Here is a 20874-nt window from a genome sequence, read left to right as displayed (position 1 = left end):
CGTACACAGATACATTTATTTACTGAACAAGCCGAACAGACACGAAGCAGCTGAGCGTTCACACGAGTGCTTCAGCTGCTTCGTTCTAGCGATTGGTGGGGGTCTCCGTGCTCGGACCCCCACCAATCCAAACTTTTGACATATCACTATGACATGTCAGAAGTTTGTCGAACGTTTAGCTACACTTTAAGCTTTTTTCAATAAAATGGTTAAAGTGGATTGTGTGGAAAAGTTATTTCAATAAAACTTTTTTTTTATGTCTATGTTTTTTAATACTTCCTTACCACCTTAGTAATGGCAGTTGTCTGATTGAGAGCATTCATTACTAAGAAGGGGCTTAGTGTTAGCCAGTAAAAAGGCTATCACTAACACCCTATTATTACCCCGGTACCCACCACCATCAGGAGTACCAGGAAGAGCTGGAAAACTATCCAGTACTCGACCATCTGAAGTGAAGGGTACTGGGGTGGCCGCAGGCTGGTACTATCAGGCTAGGAAGGGACAAAAACCATGGCCCTTCCCACCCTGGTAATGCTAGGCTGCTGCTGCTTTATTGTATCTAGCTGGTTATGAAAAATGGAGGTGATCTCACGTAATTTTTTTTTTTATTTTTTTTTTAAAAATGACGTGGGGGTTCCCCCTATTTTTCATAACTAGCCAGATACAATAAAGCAGCTGCAGCCTAGCATAACCAGGGTGGGAAGGGCCACGTTTTTTGGCCCTTTCCAGCCTGATAATACCAGCCTGCGGCCTAACCGTCATTTCAGATGACCAGGTACTGAATTGTACTCGACTCTTCCCGGTATCCCTGGCGGCAGTGGGAACCGGGGTAATAATAGGGGTTAGTGATAGCCTTTTTACTGGCTAATGCTAAGCCCCAGCCTTAGTAATTGAATGCTGTCAATCAGACAGCAGCCCTAAGGTCATAATAAAGTATTAAAAAAAACAGACATAAGAATTTATTTTTTATTGAAATCAAAACTCCCCCATGCAACCCTCTTTCACAATTTATTTTTTTTTTTTAAAGTAGATTATTGAAGTAGTCCAATGAATCTACGACGTAGTCCAAATGGTCCAGCGGATCCTACCCAAAAAAAGTTAGCAGTATAAAATTTAAAAGAAAATTACATTTGCCACAATAGAAACCCCTGCTCCGCCGTTTGCTCTTGTAGGCCACAGCCTGGCTTAGGCCTGAGGCCTACAAGAGATTGTGAGTACGCTGATGACGTCAACTGCCCAGCACGATGATGTCACTGCATCATGCCGTCCACGCCGGGCCACTGAACTCAGTTAAAAGTCAATTAGGTACTAAAAAGGGGGCATAGAAGATGTGTTAAACCATTTTCAGTGATAATGATGCGTTGCTGATCTATGATACTAAAGTAATACAGTAAGTAGAATTCTTAAAAAACATTCTATACCTCAAACAGCACTTTAGCAAATGAACAACAAATGTTTTCCTATTTAATTTTTTTTATATATTGCGTGTTTGTTGTGTAAAGCTAGTAATGAGAAAACTCTGCTAGATTGTGGGGGGGGGGCATCTTTTTATAGTTCGCCTCTGGCAGCAGAGGGGCTAGGTTCACCCCTACCCATATGTGGTCATAAACTGCTGTTTGGACACAAGGCAGAGCTTAGAAAGGAAGGAGTGTGAGTTGGCTTTTGGAGCTTAAATTTTGCTGGACTGGTTTTCGGGTGCCATGTCGCATTTGCAAAGCCCCTGAGGGACCAAAAAAGTGAAAACCCACCAAAAGTGACTCCATTGGTCAACTACACACCTCAAGGAATTAATCTAGAGGTATAGTGAGTATTTTGACCCCACAGGTTTTTTTGCTGAATTCATTTGAATTCGGCCGTCAAAATTAAAATCAACATTTTATCCAATAAAACAGAATTTTTTTTATTTTCACAAAAGATTAACCCCTTCCCGCTCCTTGACGTACTATTACGTCATGGCAGCTGTATCGTTCGCGCTCCATGCCGTAATAGTACGTCACGGGAGTAACGGCCGTTTCGGCCGTCCTCCCGACACATACAGGAGCTGTGACGCTGCTGTCTTGTTCAGCAGCTGTCACAGCTCCTACAGCGGGGACCGATCGCTGTGTCCCCGCTGATTAACCCCTTAAAAGCCGCGTTCTATAGAGATCGCGGCTTTTTAGGGGTTAAGCTGCCATCGCCGGCCTCCTACACGATAGCGGCCGGCGATGGTGACTATGGCAACCGGACACCAAACAATGGCGTCCGGCTATGCCATAGACGGAAGCCTAGTGGGTCCTGACAACGTCAGGACCCACTATGCTTGCTGTCAGTGAGTAGCTGACAGTTCTAATACACTGCACTACGCATGTAGTGCAGTGTATTAGAATAGCGATCAGGGCCTCCTGCCCTCAAGTCCCCTAGTGGGACAAAGTAATAAAGTAAAAAAAAAGTTAAAAAAAGATGTGTAAAAATAAGAAAATAAAAGATTTAAAAGTATTAAAAGTAAAAATACCCCTTTTTCCCTTATCAGTCCTTTATTATTAATAAAAATATATAAACAAACAAATAAACTATACATAATTGGTATCGCCGCGTCCGTAACGGCATGAACTACAAAATTATTTCATTATTTATCCCGCACGGTGAACGCCGTAAAATAAAATAATAATAAACCGTACCAGAATCACAATTCTTTGGTCACTTCACCTCCCAAAAAATGGAATAAAAAGAGATCAAAAAGTCGCATGTACCTAAAAATGGTACTGATCGAAACTACAGTTCATTACGCAAAAAATAAGTCCTTGCACGGCGTTATTGATTGAAAAATAAAACAGTTATGGCTCTTAGAATAAGGTAACACAAAAAGTGAATGATTGTTTACAAAACGTATTTTATTGTGCAAACGCCATAAGACATAAAAAAAAACTATAAACATCTGGTATCGCCGTAATCGTATCGCCCCGCAGAATAAAGTGAATATGTCATTTATAGCGCACAGTGAACGCTGTAAAAAAAAAATTAATAAAAAAACAATAGTAGAATTGCGGTTTTTTAGTCACCATGCCACTTAAAAATAGAATAAAAACGGATCAAAAAGCCGCATGCACCCCATGAAAAGTACAATGAATTCCTCAAGGGGTCTAGTTTCCAAAATGGGGGTCACTTTTGGGGGGTTTCCACTGTTTTGGCACCATAAGACCTCTTCAAACCGGACATGGTGCCTAATAAAAAGGAGGTCTCATAATCCGCTAGGGGCTCCTTTGTTTCGGAGGCCGGTGCTTCAGTCCATTACCGCACTAGGGCCACATGTGGGATATTTCTCAAAACTACAGAATCTGGGCAATAAATATTGAGTTGCGTTTCTCTGGTAAAACCTTTTTTGTTATAGAAAAAAATGGTATAAAAAGGATTTTCTGACAAAAAAAAATGTAAATTTTACCTCTACTTTGCTCTAAATTCCTGTGAAACACCTAAAGGGTTCATAAACTTTCTATATGCTGTTGTGAATACTTTGAGGGGTCTAGTTTCTAAAATGGGGTGTTTCATAGGGGTGTCTAATATATAGGCCCCTCAAAGCAACTTCAGAACTGAACTGGAACCTAAAAAAAAAAAAAAAATGAGGCAATACTTCGCTTCTCACATTATACTGATAATGAGCCGTGCCCACCCCGAGATGACCCCAGTTTTGACCGTTTGTATAAACGGAGACCCCTATTAGACCGTTCCAGTGCCCGGTTTTCCCAAGCATACACCCCCGAGAAGTGTATTTCTATTGATGAGTCCCTGGTACATTTTAAAGGGAGGGTTCAATTCCGCGAGTACCTGCCGGGTAAGAGGGCAAGGTATGGCGTGAAGATGTCTAAGCTGTGAGAGTGCATCAGGGTATACCTACAGGTTTAGGATATATGAAGGAAAGGCCACCCCCAAAACAAACTGCATCCTGGACTACAATAGGTACATGGGAGGGATGGACTTGTAAGATCAAGCCCTGAAGCCCTACAGCGCTATGCGGTGTGGTATAAGAAGCTGGCCGTGCACATCATACAGATGGCTTTGTACAATGCGTACGTGCTGCATCGATGTGCAGGCCAGACGGGAACTTTCCTGGAATTTCAAGAGGTGATTATCAAGAACCTAATCTTTAGGGACCAAGAAGGGGGGGCACCCAGTACTTCTGGAAGCGAGCCCACACGCATCGTACCAGGGCAACACTTTCCAGGAGAAGTTCCCCAAACTGGCAAGAAGGGAAATAGTCAAAAGAGGTGCAAAGTCTGCTATAAGAGGGCGATAAGGGATGACACAATATATCAATGTGACACGTGTCCCGAATAACCAGAGCTCTGTATGAAAGAGTGTTTTAAAATGTATCATACATCCCTTGGTTTATAATTTACCCCAATTTTACTTACCCTGATGCACTCCGCACAGCTTATCCCCCCTCGTCTTTCCCCTCTGAGCCCTGCTGTGTGCCCAGGCAGCTGATAACAGCCACATGTAGGGTATTGCCATACCCGGGAGAACCCACATTACAGTTTATGGGGTGTAGGTCTCCGGTCAAAATGCTCACTACACCTCTAGATGAATGCCTTAAGGGTGTAGTTATTAAAACGGGGTCACTTCTTGCGAGTTTCAACTGTACTGGTACCTCAGGTGCTTCTGCATACATGACTTCGCACTAGAAAATCCCCAGTAGGCCAAATGGTGGTCCTTTCCTTCTGAGCCCTCCCATGGGCCCAAACGGCAGTTTATCACCACAAATGGGGTATTGCCGCACTCAGGACAAATTGGGCAACAAAATGGAGTATTTTATTTCTTGTGAAAATAAGAATTTTTGAGCTAAAATGACATATTATTGGAAAAAATATATATATTTTTAATTCCCAGCCCAATTCAAATAAGTTCTGTGAAGAAACTATGTGGTCTAAATGGTCACATTACCCATAAATGATTTCCTTGAGGGGTGTAGTTTCCAAAATGGGGTCACTTCTGGTGGGTTTCCATTGCTTTGATACCTCTGGGGCTCTGCAAATGCGACATGGCACCCGAAAACCAAACCAGCAAAATCTGTACTCCAAAGAACACACAGCGCTCCTTCCCTTCTGAGGCCTCCCATGGGCCCAAACGGCAGTTTATTGCCACAAATGGGGTATTTCTGCACTCAGGAGAAATTGGGCAACAAAATTGAGCATTTTGTTCCCTGTGAAAATAAGAAATTTTGATGACATTTTTTCCAATAAGATGTAATTTTTTATTTTTTTTAATGTCACAGCCCAATTGAAATAGGTGCTGTGAAAAAACTGTGTGCTCAAAATGCTAACAACAACCATAAATGAATTCCTTGAGGGGTGTAGTTTCCAAAATGGGGTCACTTTTGGTGGGTTTCCATTGCTTTGATACCCCTGAGGCTCTGCAAATGCGACATGGCACCCGAAAACCAATCCAGCAAAATCTGGACTCCAACAAACATATAGCGCTCCTTTCCTTCTGAGCCCTCCCATGGGCCCAAACGGCAGTTTATCACCACAAATGGGGTATTGCCACACTAAGGACAAATTGGGCAACCAAATGGGGTATTTTGTTCCCTGTGAAAATAAGAAATTTTGATCACAAATGACATTTTATTGGAAAAAATGACATTTTTTTCATTTCACAGCCCAATTCAAATATGTGCTGTGAAAAAACTGTGCGGTCAAAATGGTAACAACAACCATAAATGAATTCCTCGAGGGGTGTAGTTTCCAAAATGGGGTCACTATTGGGGGATTCCTACTGTTTTGGCACCTCAACACCTCTCCAAACCCGGCATGCTGCCTAAAATATATTGTAATAAAAAAGTGGACTCAAAATGCACTAGGTGCTTCTTTGCTTCTAGGGCTTGTGTTTTAGTCCACGAGCGCAGTAGGGCCACATGTGGGACATTTCTAAAAACTGCAGAATCTGGACAATACATATTTAGTAGTGTTTCTCTGGTAAAACCTTCTGTGTTACAGAAAAAAAAATGAATAAAATTGAAATTCAGTAAGAAAAATGAAATTTGCAAATTTCACCTCCACTTTGCTTTAATTCCTGTGAAATGCCTGAAGGGTTAAAAAACTTTCTAAATGCTGTTTTGAATACTTTGAGGGGTCTAGTTTTTAAAATGGGGTGTTTTATCAGGGTTTCTAATACATAGGCCCCACAAAGCCACTTCAGAACTCAAGAGGTACCTTAAAAAAAAGGCATTTGAAATTTTCTTAAAAATATGAGAAATTGCTGTTTATGTTCTAAGCCTTGTAACGTCCAAGAAAAATAAAAGAATGTTCAAAAAACGATGCCAATCCAAAGTAGACATATGGGAAATGTGAACTAGTAACTATTTTGGGTGGTATAACCGTCTGTTTTACAAGCAGATGCATTTAAATTCAGAAAAATGCAATTTTTTCAAAATTTTCTCTAAATTTTGCAATTTTTCACCAATAAACACTGAATATATCGACCAAATTTTACCACGAACATGAAGCCCAATGTGTCACGAGAAAACAATCTCAGAATCGCTTGGGTAGGTTTCAGCATTCTGACGTTATTACCACATAAAGTGAAATATGTCAGATTTGAAAAATGGGCTCTGAGCCTTGAGGCCCAAACTAGGCTGCGTCCTTAAGGGGTTAAAGGAAAAAAAACGTACCAAAATTTGTAAAGAAATTCCTCCCGAGTATAGTAATACCCCATAAGTGGTCATAAACGGCTGTTTGGACACACGGCAGGGCTTAAAAGAGAATTTGGCTTTTGGAGCTCATATTTTGCTGGAATGTTTTTTGGGTGCCGTTTTGCTGGAATGGTTTTTGGGTGCCATGTCACATTTACAAAGCCCCTGAAGGACCAAAACAGTGGAAACCCTCCAAAAGTGAACCCATTTGGGAAACTATACCCCTCAAGGAATCTATCTAAGGTTATAGTAAGCAATCAGACCCCACAAGTTTTTTGCTGAATTAGTTTGAATTGCACCATGCAATTGCATTCATTTTCACAAAGGATTAAAGCAAAAAAGCACCCCAGCATTTGTGAAGAAATTTCTCCCAAGTATGGCAATATCCGATTTGTGGTCATAAACTGCTGTTTGGACACACGGCAGGGCTCAGAATGACAGGAGCAAGAGCCCCTGGGGTACCAGTGCAATAGAAACCCCTGAAAAGTGACTCAATTTAGGAAACTAAACCATATAGGGCATCTAGGGGTGAAGTGCGCATTTTGACCCACAGGTGTTTCATAGATTTTATTAGAAAATTAAAAATGATATTTTTTCCAAAAATATGTACTTTTAGCTCCCAATTTTAAAACACTCAAAATTTGTTACTCAATATTTCCCGAGTATGGCAATACCCCATCTGTAGCCCTAAACAGCTGTTTGGGCACAGGGCAGGGCTCAGAATGGAAAGAGGGCCATTTAGCTTTTGGAGCGCAGATTTTGCTGGATAGGTGTTCCATTGCCATGTTACCTTTGCAAAGCCCCTGAGTTACCTGAGTACAGTGGAAACTGCTGAGAAGTGACTCCATTTTGAAAACTATACCCTCAAGTCATTTATCATTTACCTGGACATATGACAGAGCTCAGAAGTGAAGAGAACCATGCGCATTTGAGGCAAATTGTGGTGATTTTCACAGCATTGGCCCACAATTGCAGGGCTCTGAAGTCGAATAGTAAAATAAACCGCCAAGAAGTGACCCTATTTTGGAAACTACACCTCTAAAGGAGTTTTTAACCCCTTAAGGACGCAGCCTAGTTTGGGCCTTAATTCTCAGAGCCCATTTTTCACATCTGACATATTTCACTTTATGTGGTAATAACTTCAGAATGCTTTTACCTATCCAAGCGATTCTGAGATTGTTTTCTTGAGACACATTGTGCTTTATGGCAGTGGTAAAATTTGGTCGATACATTGTGTTTATTTGTGAAAAATAGCAAAATTTACAGAAAATTTGGAAAAATTTATATTTTCCTGAATTTAATTGTATCTGCTTGTAATGTGGATGCTTATACCACACAAAATAGTTACTTATTAACATTTACCATATGTCTACTTTAGATTGGCATAATTTTTTAACATTATTTTATTTTTCTAGGAAGTTACAAGGCTTAGAACATAACCAGCAATTTCTCGTAAATTTCAAAAGCCTTTTTTTTTAGGTACCAGTTCAGTTCTGAAGTGGCTTTGGGGGACCAATGTATTATAAACCCCCATTAAACACCCCATTTTAAAAACTAGACCCCCTCAAAGTATTCAAAACAGCATTTAGAAAGTTACTTAACCTTTTAGGCGTTTCACAGAAGTTAAAGTAACGTGGAGGTGAAATGTGCAAATTTCATTTTCCTTGCAGAAATTTAATTTTAATCCATTTTTTTCTGTAACACAGAAGGTTTTACCAGAGAAACACTGCTAAATATGTATTGGCCAGATTCTGCAGTTTTTAGAAATGTCACAAATGTGGCTCTAGTGTGCTCGTGGACACAAGCCCCAGAAGCAAAGAAGCACCTAGTGCATTTTGGGGCCTCTTTTTTTCTTAGACTATATTTTAGGCACCATGCTAGGTTTGAAGAGGTCTTGTGGTGCCAAAATTGTAGAAATCCCTCAAAATTGACCCGATTTTGGAAACTACACCCCTCAAGGAATTTATTTATGGGTGTTGTGACCCCACAGGTTTTTCACAGAACTTATTTGAATTGGGCTGTGAATTTAAAAAAATTAAATTTTTTCCAATAATGTATAGTTTTGGCTCAAAATTTAATATTTTCACAAAGAATAAAATACCCCATTTTGTTTCCCAATTTGTCCTAAGTGCGGCAATACTCCATTTGTAGTGATAAACTGCCGTTTGGGCCCATGGGAGGGCTTAGAAGGGAAGGAGTGCTATGCGTTCTTTGGAGTCTAGATTTGCTGGATTGGTTTTCGGGTGCCATGTCGCATTTGCAGAGCCACAGAAGTATCAAAGCAATGGAAACCCACCTTAAGTGACCCCATTTTGGAAACTACACCCCTCAAAAAAAATCATTTATGGGTGTTGTGACCTTTTAGACCCCACAGGGTTTTCACAGAACTTATTTGAATTTGGCTGTGAATTTAAAAAAATGAAATGTTTTCCAATAATATATAGTTTTGGCTTAAAATTTCATATTTTCACAAGAAATAAAATACCACATTTTGTTGCCCATTATGTCCTGAGTGCGGCAATACTCCATTTGTAGTGATAAACTGCCGTTTGGGCCCATGGGAGGGCTTAGAAGGGAAGGAGTGCTATGCGTTCTTTGGAGTCTAGATTTGCTGGATTGGTTTTCGGGTGCCATGTCGCATTTGCAGAGCCACAGAAGTATCAAAGCAATGGAAACCCACCTTAAGTGACCCCATTTTGGAAACTACACCCCTCAAAAAAAATCATTTATGGGTGTTGTGACCTTTTAGACCCCACAGGGTTTTCACAGAACATATTTGAATTTGGCTGTGAATTTAAAAAAATGAAATGTTTTCCAATAATATATAGTTTTGGCTTAAAATGTCATATTTTCACAAGAAATAAAATACCACATTTTGTTGCCCATTTTGTCCTGAGTGCGGCAATACTCCATTTGTAGTGATAAACTGCCGTTTGGGCCCATGGGAGGGCTTAGAAGGGAAGGAGTGCTATGCGTTCTTTGGAGTCTAGATTTGCTGGATTGGTTTTCGGGTGCCATGCCGCATTTGCAGAGCCCCAGAGGTACCAGTACAGTTGAAACCCCCGAGAAGTGACCCATTTTAAAAACTACACCCCTTAAGACATTCATCTAAAGGTGTAGTGAGCATTTTGACCCCACAGGTACTGCATAAAAGATAATGCGCAGCAGATGGTGCAGAATGAGATTTGCAATTTTATATATATATATGCCATTTCAGTTTCCGGTATATTGTGCCCAGCATGTGCCACCGGAGATATACACCCCATAAACTGTAATGTGGGTTCTCTCGGAAACGGCAATATCCTACATGTGGCTGTTATTTGCTGCCTGGACACACGTCAGCGCTCAGAAGGGAAAGATGAGGGGGATAAAATGTGCAGAGTGCATCAGGGAAAATTAAAAATCAAGAGATGTATGATAATTCTAAAACAATCTTTCATACAGAGCCCTGGTTTTTAGGGACACGTGTCGCATTGGTATATTGTGTCCTTCCAGAACTTGCCAAACTCTGCTCCTGTGGGATTGGGCATAAAATGATGTGGGGCATGTACATTTGTCTGGGAGTCATCAGTGAAGAAGAACTTGAAAAAGCCCATTTCACTGAGCCCTGCCGTATTAAATTTGATCCTCGGGCTGCCCGTGTACTCGGGAATTTGGGGTTCATAAATGTCTGGTATGGGGGTCCAAATGGGGTCACTTCGCTCGGGGGTTTCAACTGTGGGGGGGTCACTTCGCTCAGGGGTTTCAACTGCAGCGAGGTCACATCGCTCGGGGGTTTCAACTGTGGTGGTGGTGGTCCTGGGGTGTCTCCTAGGGGGTTCCTCTTCTTCATCACTGGATGAGGAGGTTGATAAATAAAACACTGTGTCGGAGGCAAGAAATTAATATACCTCTTCGGCAGTACATTTCTGTTGGGACATGTTTGTTATGTTGTGCTTAGACACGTGTAAAATGTATTATTATTTATACAGCAAATAAAAAAAAAAAGGCTTCCCTAACTGGGAGCAATAGGCTGCTACCTAAACTAGCCAAAAAAATGTTGTGTTTTTATAGAACGAGTGGGTTTCCCTGAGACTAAACCTAACTAGGGCAGGGGTTCCTAACACTAAACCTAACTAGATTGTATTTGAACTTCCCTGAGACTAAACCTAACTACGGCGACTATTCCCTGACACTAAACCTAACTAGATTATTCCGAGCTTCCCTGACATTAAACCTAACTATGATGACGGGTGCCTGACACTAAACCTATCTAGATTATTCCGAGCTTTCCTGACGGTAATGGATCTCTAACACTATACCTAACTGCGGTGACGGATTCCTGACACTAAATTCCCTGACTCTATACCTAACTCTGCTTTTTGATGGTTCTATGACGCTAACCAACCCTAATACTAAACTAACTAGCTATCCAAACTAATTTTTATACTTTTTTATATATTTTTTCTTTTATATATTTTTTGTTTTTATAGAACAAGTGGACTTCTCTGACACTAAACCTAACTAGGGTGAGGGTTCCTAACACTAAACCTAACTAGAATATAAACTTCCCTGATGCTAAACCTAACTACGGCAACGGTTCCCTGACACTAAACCTAACTAGATTTTTCCGAGCCTCCCTGACGCTAAACCTAACTACGGTGATGGACCCCTAACGCTAGATTTAACTACAGTGATGGATTCCTGGTGCTAAATTCCCTGACGCTATACCTAACTATGCTTTTTGACGGTTCCCTGACACTAACTAACCCTAATACTAAACTAACTAGTTAAATTGTCTAAATTGTCTAAACTAACTATATTATTCTTTATTTATTTTTTATTTTACAATTTTTTTTGTTTTATATATTTTATAAAGAAAAAAAGAAAAAAATAATCCCCAGGGACCAAGAAATTTGGTCCTGAAGACTAAGAAGTGGTCAGTGATAGGAGATCACTGACCAAAAACGTGGGGTTACACAAGGAGGAAGGGAACAGGAGTGGGTAATGGATGGGGGAGGTGGAAAGCAGAAAAAAGGGTTTTTTTAACTTTTTTCGCTCTTAGCTCTTCTCTGCCTCTTCTCACAACCTCTCTGAACGCATCGCTATCTCCAACAGAGACATTCAGGGCGGTTGCAGCAGGATGTGATGTCAGGGAGAGGAAGTTTAGAGACAGATCAGCGCTATTTGTCAGTTAGTCACTGATTGACCAATAGCGGCGATCGACGTTGCGGGACCATCACGACAGGTCCCGGCATATTGAGCTGTGATAGCCTGCTGTCTGAAACAGCAGCTGGCACTGATCGTGAACGCGCCGGCGTAAAATAGCGATGCATTTTCCCTATGACGTACTATTCGGTCACTGAGCACGAACGATGCAGTCAGCATGACGGACTAGTTCGTCACTGAGCGCACAGCGGTTAAGGGGTGTAGTGAGCATTTGGACACCACAGGTGCGTTTTATTGTGCAGCGGATGGTGCAGAGCGAAAATTAACATTTTTCACAGATATTTCATTTCAGTGCCCAAAACGTGGTGTCCAGCTTGTGCCACTATCAAAAGACAGATCTCTAATTATTATGAAGTGTTTCCTGGCTTTAGAAACACCCTAGATGTGGCCGTAATCTTTTGCCTTGACGCACAACAGGACTGAGGAGTGACTGAGCACAATGTGCATTTGAGCCCAATTAAGATTTACGCAGCATTGGCCCTCAATTACAAGGCTCTGAGGTCAAATAGTAAAACAAACCCTGTAGAAGTGACCCCCCATTTTTAAAACTACACCCCTCAAGGCATTTATCAAGAAGTGTAGTGAGCATTTTGAGTCCGCAGGTGTTTTTTTTACCAGAAATTAATGCGCAGTGCAAAGTAAAAATTAGAATTTTCCACTGATATGCCATTTAATTGCGCAATATGTTGTGCCCAGTTTGTACCACTGAAGACACACACCTCATAAACTGATAAGCAAGTTCTCCCAGGTATGGTAATGACATATACGTAGACATAAACTGCTATTTAGGCACACTGTAGGCCTCGGTAAGGAGGGAGTGCCATTTGGCTTTTTTAGCGTGGAATTTGCTTGGTAGTTCTGTTTAGGGTTGTATTGGTTTTTTTTTGGTTTTTTTTAGTGTTCACCGCTATAAATTACATATTTACCTTATTCTGCAGGTTGATAGAATTATGGCAATACCATATGTATATAATTTTTTTTTATGTTCAGCAGGACAGTCCTGGATTACAGGCGGTATCCCACTATCCCGGGGGCGGCTGGAGGGAGGCACCTCCCAGTGTCAACTGTATCTGCATCCTCAGGACACAAATATAGTTGAATCCAAGGCTGAAGCAAGGAGCCATCAGTTCCCTGATTCAGCATTCACTGTGTGAAACAGCCGTGAGCGGCTTGGCACAGACAGTGACATGTTCGAGCCACTGACAGGCACAGAGCGGAGGAACAGAGGGATCGCCTCCACTTGTCGTGGGAATGGGGATAGATGGCTATTTATTTTATTAGGTGCTATGGGGCATTATACTGTATGTTGGCAGCTAAGACGGCATTATACTGTATGGGGCAGCCAAGGGGGCATTATACTCTATGGGGCAGCTAAGACAGCATTATACTGTATGGGGCAACTATGGGGAATTATACTGTATGGGGGTAGCTAAGGGAATATTATACTGTATGGTGGCAGCTAAGGAGATATTATACTGTATGGGGCAGCTAAGGGGGCATTATACTGTATCGGGCAGGTATAGGGGCATTATACTTTATGGTGGCAGCTATGGGGCATTATACTTTATGGTGGCAGCAAAGGGGGCATTATACTGTATGGGGCAGCTGTGGGGGCATTATACTGTACGGGAGCAGCTGTGTGGAAATTATACTGTATGGGGGCACCTATAGGGGCATTATACTGTATGGGGCAGCTATAAGGCATTATACTTAATGGGGCAGCTATGGGGGGCATTATACTGTATGGGGGCATCTGTATGGGCATTATACTGTATGGGAACAGCTATGGGGCATTATGCTGTATGGGGCAGCTATAGGGTATTATACTGTATAGGGGAATTTGGGTAGGTATTATACTGTATGGGGGCATCTGTGTGGGCATTATGCTGCATGGGGGCACCTGTGTTGGCTTTATACTGTAAGGGTGGATCTATGGGGGGCATTTTACTGTATAGGGGCAGCCATGTGGGAATTATACTGTGTGCAGGCAGCTATTTGGCATTATACTGTGTGGGAGGCAGTATGGGGTATTATACTGTGTGGGGGCATCTATAGGGGCATTATACTGTGCTTGGGGTTCTAAAGGGGCATTATGCTGTGGGGAGGCACTATGGGAGCATGATACTGTGTGGGCTAAACCGGGTGTGGATGGGCAGGGATTGGGCTGGGTTAGAGGCCTAGCTTAAACAAGGAAACATTTTTTAATTCTTTGGCTGGATTCACACGAACGTTGTGAACCCTAGGGGACTTCAACCAGTGATTGTTAGATCGCTTGCACGATATACTGCAATACTAATGTATTGCAGTATATCGTGATTCTGACAGGCTCCTATTAAGCCCAGGGTCGCCCCCTCTTTCTAACAATTTAAATGCTGCGGTCGCTATTCACTGCAGCACTTAACAAGTTAAATGAGCGGGATCGCACTCGAGTGCGATGCCTCTCGTTTCTCTGAAGTGTCGGCTGTAACAAACAGCCGACACCCGCATCGTATGGAGCGGGTTCACTCCATGAGCCCGCTCCATACTTCCCCTACCCGACTTTGGCGTATGGATGCGTCAAATGTCGGGAAGGGGTTAAACTAGGGCTGAGGAGGGAGGTCAATGTAGAAAATAAAGGGGTAGTCAGGTTAGAGAGGGTTCAGACTATATTGGTCGGGGGAGAAATAGACTCTGGAGAATGGACTACAAAAGAGGATAAGGAGATCCTTTTGTTACAATGAAAACAAAAATGCCCAAATAATGTCAAATAATCACATTTCTGATACCAAACGTGACAATTTGAAATGTAAGTTAAAGTGTATGTTCACAAATGCCAGAAGTCTAGCAAGCAAAATGGGGGAGCTGGAGGCTTTGGTACTGGAGGAACATATAGATATAGTTGGTGTTGCCGAAACATGGCTAGACTCTTCTCATGACTGGGCTGTAAATCTACAGGGTTTTACACTGTTTCGGAAAGACAGGGCGAATAGGAAAGGTGGTGGTGTATGTCTGTATGTGAGAAGTGATATGAAGGTGAGTGTGAAAGAGACATTAGAGGGTGAAGATTGTGAGGAGATTGAAACTTTGTGGGTGGAATTACAAAGGGAAGTAAACACTAAAAAAATTACTTTTGGTGTGATCTATAGACCCCCCAATATAACTGAGGAGATGGAAGGTCAGCTATAGAAACAGATGGAGCGGGCAACACAAGGGAGGACTGTAGTGATAATGGGAGATTTTAATTACCGGGATATTAATTGGTGTCATGGTTCGGCTTCAACTGCAAAGGGGAGACATTTCCTCAACCTGTTGCAGGAAAATTTTATGGGCCAGTTTATGGAAGACCCGACTAGAGGTGAAGCTCTGTTGGATCTGGTAATTTCTAATAATACAGAGCTTGTTGGGAACGTCAATGTTAGTGAAAACCTTGGTAACAGTGATCATAATATAGTTACATTTTACCTATACTGTAAAAAACAAACACAGGCTGGGAGGGCAAAAACACTTAATTTTAAGAAGGCCAATTTCCCAACGATGAGGGCTGCAATTCAGGATATAGACTGGGAAGAACTAATGTCAAATAATGGTACAAATGATAAATGGCAGATTTTAAAATCTACTTTGGGTAATTATAGTGCAAAATGTATTCCTATAGATAACAAGTATAAACGACTAAAATTAAACCACACATGGCTTACTCCTTCTGTAAAAAGGGCAATACATGACAAAAAAAAGGGCATTTGAAAAATATAAATCTGAGGGTACAACTGTTGCCTTTGCAAATTATAAAGAGCTTAATAAAATCTGTAAAAAAGTAATAAAAACAGCAATAATTCAAAATGAAAGGCAGGTGGCCAAGGATAGTAAAACAAATCCCCCAAAAATTATTCAAGTATGTAAATGGAAAGAAGCCAAGGTCTGAACATGTAGGACCCTTAAATAGTGGTAATGGGGAGTTGGTCACAGGGGATCAAGAGAAGGCAGAGTTACTAAATGGGTTCTTTAGCTCTGTATATACAACAGAAGAAAGAGCAGCTGATATAGCCGGTGCCAGTGCTGTTAATATATCAGTTGATATACTGAATTGGATGAATGTAGATATGGTCCAAGCCAAGTTAAATAAAATAAATGTACACAAGGTCCCGGGACCAGATGGGTTACACCCTAGAGTTCTTAAGGAGCTTAGTTCAGTTATTTCTGTCCCCCTCTTCATAATAGGGCTCTAGGTCTTCCCCGGGTAATTATAGACCAGTTAGCTTAACAACCATCATGGCAAAAAAGAGTATTATAAGTGACAGCCAGCACGGTTTTATTAAGGACAGAAGTTGTCAAACCAACCTGATTTGTCTTTATGAAGAGGTGAGCAGAAGCCTAGACAGACGGGCCGCTGTGGATACAGTGTTTTTGGACTTTGCAAAGGCATTTGACGCTGTCCCTCATAGACGTCTAATGGATAAATTAAGGACTATAGGTTTAGAAAGTATAGTTTGTAATTGGATTGAGAATTGGCTCAAGGACCGTATCCAGGGAGTTGTGGTCAATGATTCCAACTCTGAATGGTCCCCGGTTATAAGTGGTGTACCCCAGGGTTCCGTGCTGGGACCACTATTATTCAACTTTTTTATTAACCCCTTCCCGCCGCAGCCCTTTTTCAGATTTTCATTTTTTCCTCCACCACATTCCAAAAGCCATAAGTTCTTTATTTTTCCGTCGATATAGTCCTATGAGGGCTTGAATTTTGCGGGACGAGTTGTAGTTTTTCGTAGCACCATATATTTTGCCATATAATGTACTAGGAAACGGGAAAAAAAATATTTGTGGGGTAGAAAATGAAAAAAACAGCGATTCCTCCATGGTTTTTTGCGCGCTGTTTTTACAGAATTCACTGTGCAATTAAAACAACATGTTAACTTTATTCTGTGGGTCAATACGATTATGGCGATACCAAATATATATAGTTTTTTCTATATTTTACTACTTTTACAAGTAAAAACCTAAGTGTAAAAAAGAAAATGTATTCTGTGTCGCCAAATTTCGAGAGCCATAACTTTTTTATTTTTCCGTCGATGAAGTGGTATCATGGCTTATTTTTTGCGGGATAAGCTGTAGTTTTTAATAATACCATTTTCGTGTACATGCAACGTTTTGATCACTTTTTATTTCATTTTTTTTACGGCGTTCACCGAGCGGGTTAAATAATGATATATTGTAATAGTTCAGACTTTTACGGACGCGGCGATACCAATTAAGTTTATAAATTATTATTTTTTTACTATGCTATAGGGGGAAAATGGGAAAAGGTTTTTTTTTTGAACTTTTAATTTTTTATTTTTTTTTACATAAAAAAAACAACAACTTTATTTAACTCAGTTTTGCTTTTTTAATTAGTCCCTCTAGGGGACTTCAACCAGCGATCGTTAGATCGCTTGCATGATACACTGCAATACTAATGTATTGAAGTATATCGTGATTCTGATAGGCATCTATTAAACCCTGGCTTAATAGGTGCACAAAGATGGCGGAACTGGGGGCCTTCATTAGGCCCCCAGGCAGCCATAGCAACCATCAACTCCCCGCGATTGCGTTGCGGGGGGCGCGATGAGCTGTTAGAGGGGGTCGCCCCCCTCTTTCTAACGTGCTGCAGTCGATATTGACCGCAGCATTTAACGAGTTAAACGAGCGGGATCGCGCTCGAGCGCGATGCCGCTCGTTACTCTGAAGTGTTGGCTGTAACAAACAGCTGACACCAGCATCGTATGGAGCGGGTTCACTCCGTGACCCCGTTCCATACTACCCCTACCCGACTTTGGCGTGTGGATACGTCAAATGTCGGGAAGGGGTTAATGATGTAGAGGATGGGATTAATAGCATTATTTCTATTTTGGCAGATGAGACCAAGCTATGTAGTAATGTTCAGTCTATGGAAGATGTTCATAAATTGCAAGCTGATTTGGAGGCACTAAGTGTTTGGGTGTCCACTTGGCAAATTAAGTTTAATGTAGATAAATGTAAAGTTATGTACCTGGGTAGGAACAACCTGCATGCATCATATGTCCTAGGGGGAGCTACACTGGGGGAGTCACTTGTTGAGAAGGATCTGGGTGTACTTGTAGATCATAAACTAAATGAAGCAGCTGATTGACATTGCATGCTGTTAAAGGCCAGCAGGATATTGTCCTGTATTAAAAGAGGCATGGACTCACGGGACAGGGATGTAATATTACCACTTTACAAAGCATTAGTGAGGCCTCATCTAGAATATGCAGTCCAGTTCTGGGCTCCAGTTCATAGAAAGGATGCCCTGGAGTTGGAAAAAATACAAAGAAGAGCAACGAAGCTAATAAGGGGCATGGAGAATCTAAGTTATGAGGAAAGATTAAAATAATTAAACCTATTTAGCCTTGAAAAGAGACAACTAAGGGGGGACAATATTAACTTATATAAATATATGAATGGCATATACAAAAAAATATGGTGAAATCCTGTTCCATGTAAAATCCCCTCAAAAAACAAGGGGGCACTCCCTCTGTCTGGAGAAAAAAAGGTTCAACCTGCAGAGGTGACAAGCCTTCTTTACTGTGAGAACTGTGAATCTATGGAATAGTCTACCGCCGGAGCTGGTCACAGCAGGGACAGTAGATGGCTTTAAAAAAGGCTTAGATAATTTCCTAGAAAAAATATCAGCTCCTATGTGTAGAAATTCTATCCTTTTCTTTCCCATTCCTTGGTTGAACTTGATGGACATGTGTCTTTTTTAAACCGTACTATGTAACAACAGATGATGTTCTGCTGGGTAAAAGAGTCGAAATTGACAGGGTCATCAGTGAATTTGACCTGGCACCCCACTGATTGATTAAATATGCCACTGCTGTCATATTGTCCGAGTACGTTTTAATATTGTGGTCTGAGACTAGTGGTGGCCCGGAGAGTCTGCAAATATCAAGAAGTCGTCCAGATAAGGGACTAACAGAATGCCCTTGGTCCTGATGAAGTCATTTCCACCACTAACTGGGTGAAGACTCATGGGGCCTGAGAGATGTCAAATGCGAAGGCCATGTACTGAAGATGGGTCAATTTGTTGAGGCATACAGCTACTCTGAAGTATCAATGGTGGATCTGGCAAATTGGGACACGATAATAGGCATTTTCTAGGTCTATTAATACTTACATCATGTTGACAGTCGAGGATTTGCTTTACATGTGAAACTTGTATGAAAGGAAAGCGTTTAAATGTTTGAGATTTATAAATACATAAAAATATCTATTGGATTTTTTGACAAGGAACAGAGTTGAATAGCAACCCTTTCCTATCTCTTGAGTATGGGAATTAAACCCGCTCTTTTCCAGAAGAGAAACAACCTCTGATTCTAGGACTTGCTTTTTCTAGAAATCACTTTGTATCTTTTTGGGGAAAACCCGGTCTGGTGAAAGGTTTTTAAATTCTAGGCAATAACCAGATTTTATGATGCCTAGTATACGTTTGCCAGGATCTCCGGCAACTTTTGATAGAAAAGGGACAAGACAACCTTCCACCCTTTTTGCTGATAGTCTTCGTTTTTGGAGTTTAATCAAGAATCCTTTTTTTTTTTTCGTGGGAACTTGAAATCCGGTTGTCTGCCTTGTGTAGTAAATCCTTTCTTCCTATTGGAGGTCTTCTCGAGGAGGTAACCTAAAAGGGGCTGAAAAAACGAATTACCAGAGCAAGAACTTAAACATAGTTTTCCTTTTAAAGCTGCATGTTGTTTAGGGTATGTTCACACGAGGTCATTACGTCCGTAAATTGACGGACGTATTTCGGCCGCAAGTACCGTACCGGACCGAACAGTGCAGGGAGCCGGGCTCCTAGCATCATAGTTATGTACGACGCTAGGAGTCCCTGCCTCGCTGCCGGACAACTGTCCCGTACTGTAATCATGTTTTCAGTACGAGACAGTTGTCCGGCAGGGAAGGGGAAATCCGCAGCATTTACAGCAGCAGCAAAGTGGATGAGATTTAGAAAATCTCATGCCCACGCTGCGGAAAAACCCCACAGCATAAGAGTTAATAAATTGACCTGCAGTGCGTGATTTTGTCACAGCATGTCAATTTATGCGTTTTTGTTGATTTTCCATTGCGAGTTTTCCCCACTAAATTCAATGGGGATGTAAAACCCGCAACAGAAAACCAAGTGCTGCGACTTTTGCAGCGTGATCGTCGCAAAAATCGCAACTCCGGAATTTAAAATAAATAAATCATACTTGCACAGAACACTCTCCTTCCTGCAGTCTGGCCTCCTTTGTATGACGTGTTATCCCATGTGACTTCTGCAGCCAATCACAGGCTGCAGCGTCACATGGCATGCAACGTCATCATAGGAGGCGGGACTATGCGGAGGGAAACCAGAGGGGGTAAGTAGGAGCGCTTTTTTCCCGCAGCGGAAATTACGGTCAAAAGAAATCCAGCACAACGTGGTGCGGTTTTTCAGACGGATGGTGATGCCGGTTCCCGTGGGAACCCGGTCTTAAAGGAAATCTGTCACCGGGTTTATGCTGCCCTTTTTGACTGAGGGCAGCATAAAGCAGTGCCAGAGATCCTAAATCCAATGCTGTACTACTTACTCGTCATGGATCAGTAGCTTTTATTAAAAAAATAAAAAAAATTAACTTTCTCATGCAGCCCACATTCATGATCTGTGGCTCTCACTTAAAGGACATCTGTCACCAGGTTTATGCTGCCCTATCCAATTCCAACCATGTATTACTTGCCAGTGATTAGTAGTTTTTGTAAAAATCTGTTTCTCTCATGCAGTTCATATTTATTAGCTGCAGATTGTCAATCGGTGGCCGGGACTGCTTTCTCCTCATACTGTGCATAGGGAGAAAGCAGCCAACCAGTGGCTGGTGAGAGGGGCTAGCATCTGGTGTTTGGGGCTATCCACAGCTCCTAAACATTGAGGACTTCATATGAAGTCCTCAAAATACATGAGCTGCAGATAGCCCCTGCCCACCCGCTGTTGCTTGGCAGCTTTTTCCTTATGCACAGTA

This window comes from Rhinoderma darwinii, chromosome 2, assembly GCF_050947455.1.
Source record: "Rhinoderma darwinii isolate aRhiDar2 chromosome 2, aRhiDar2.hap1, whole genome shotgun sequence".
In the NCBI taxonomy this organism is placed as follows: Eukaryota; Metazoa; Chordata; class Amphibia; order Anura; family Rhinodermatidae; genus Rhinoderma; species Rhinoderma darwinii.
This window is presented reverse-complemented; position numbering follows the sequence as displayed.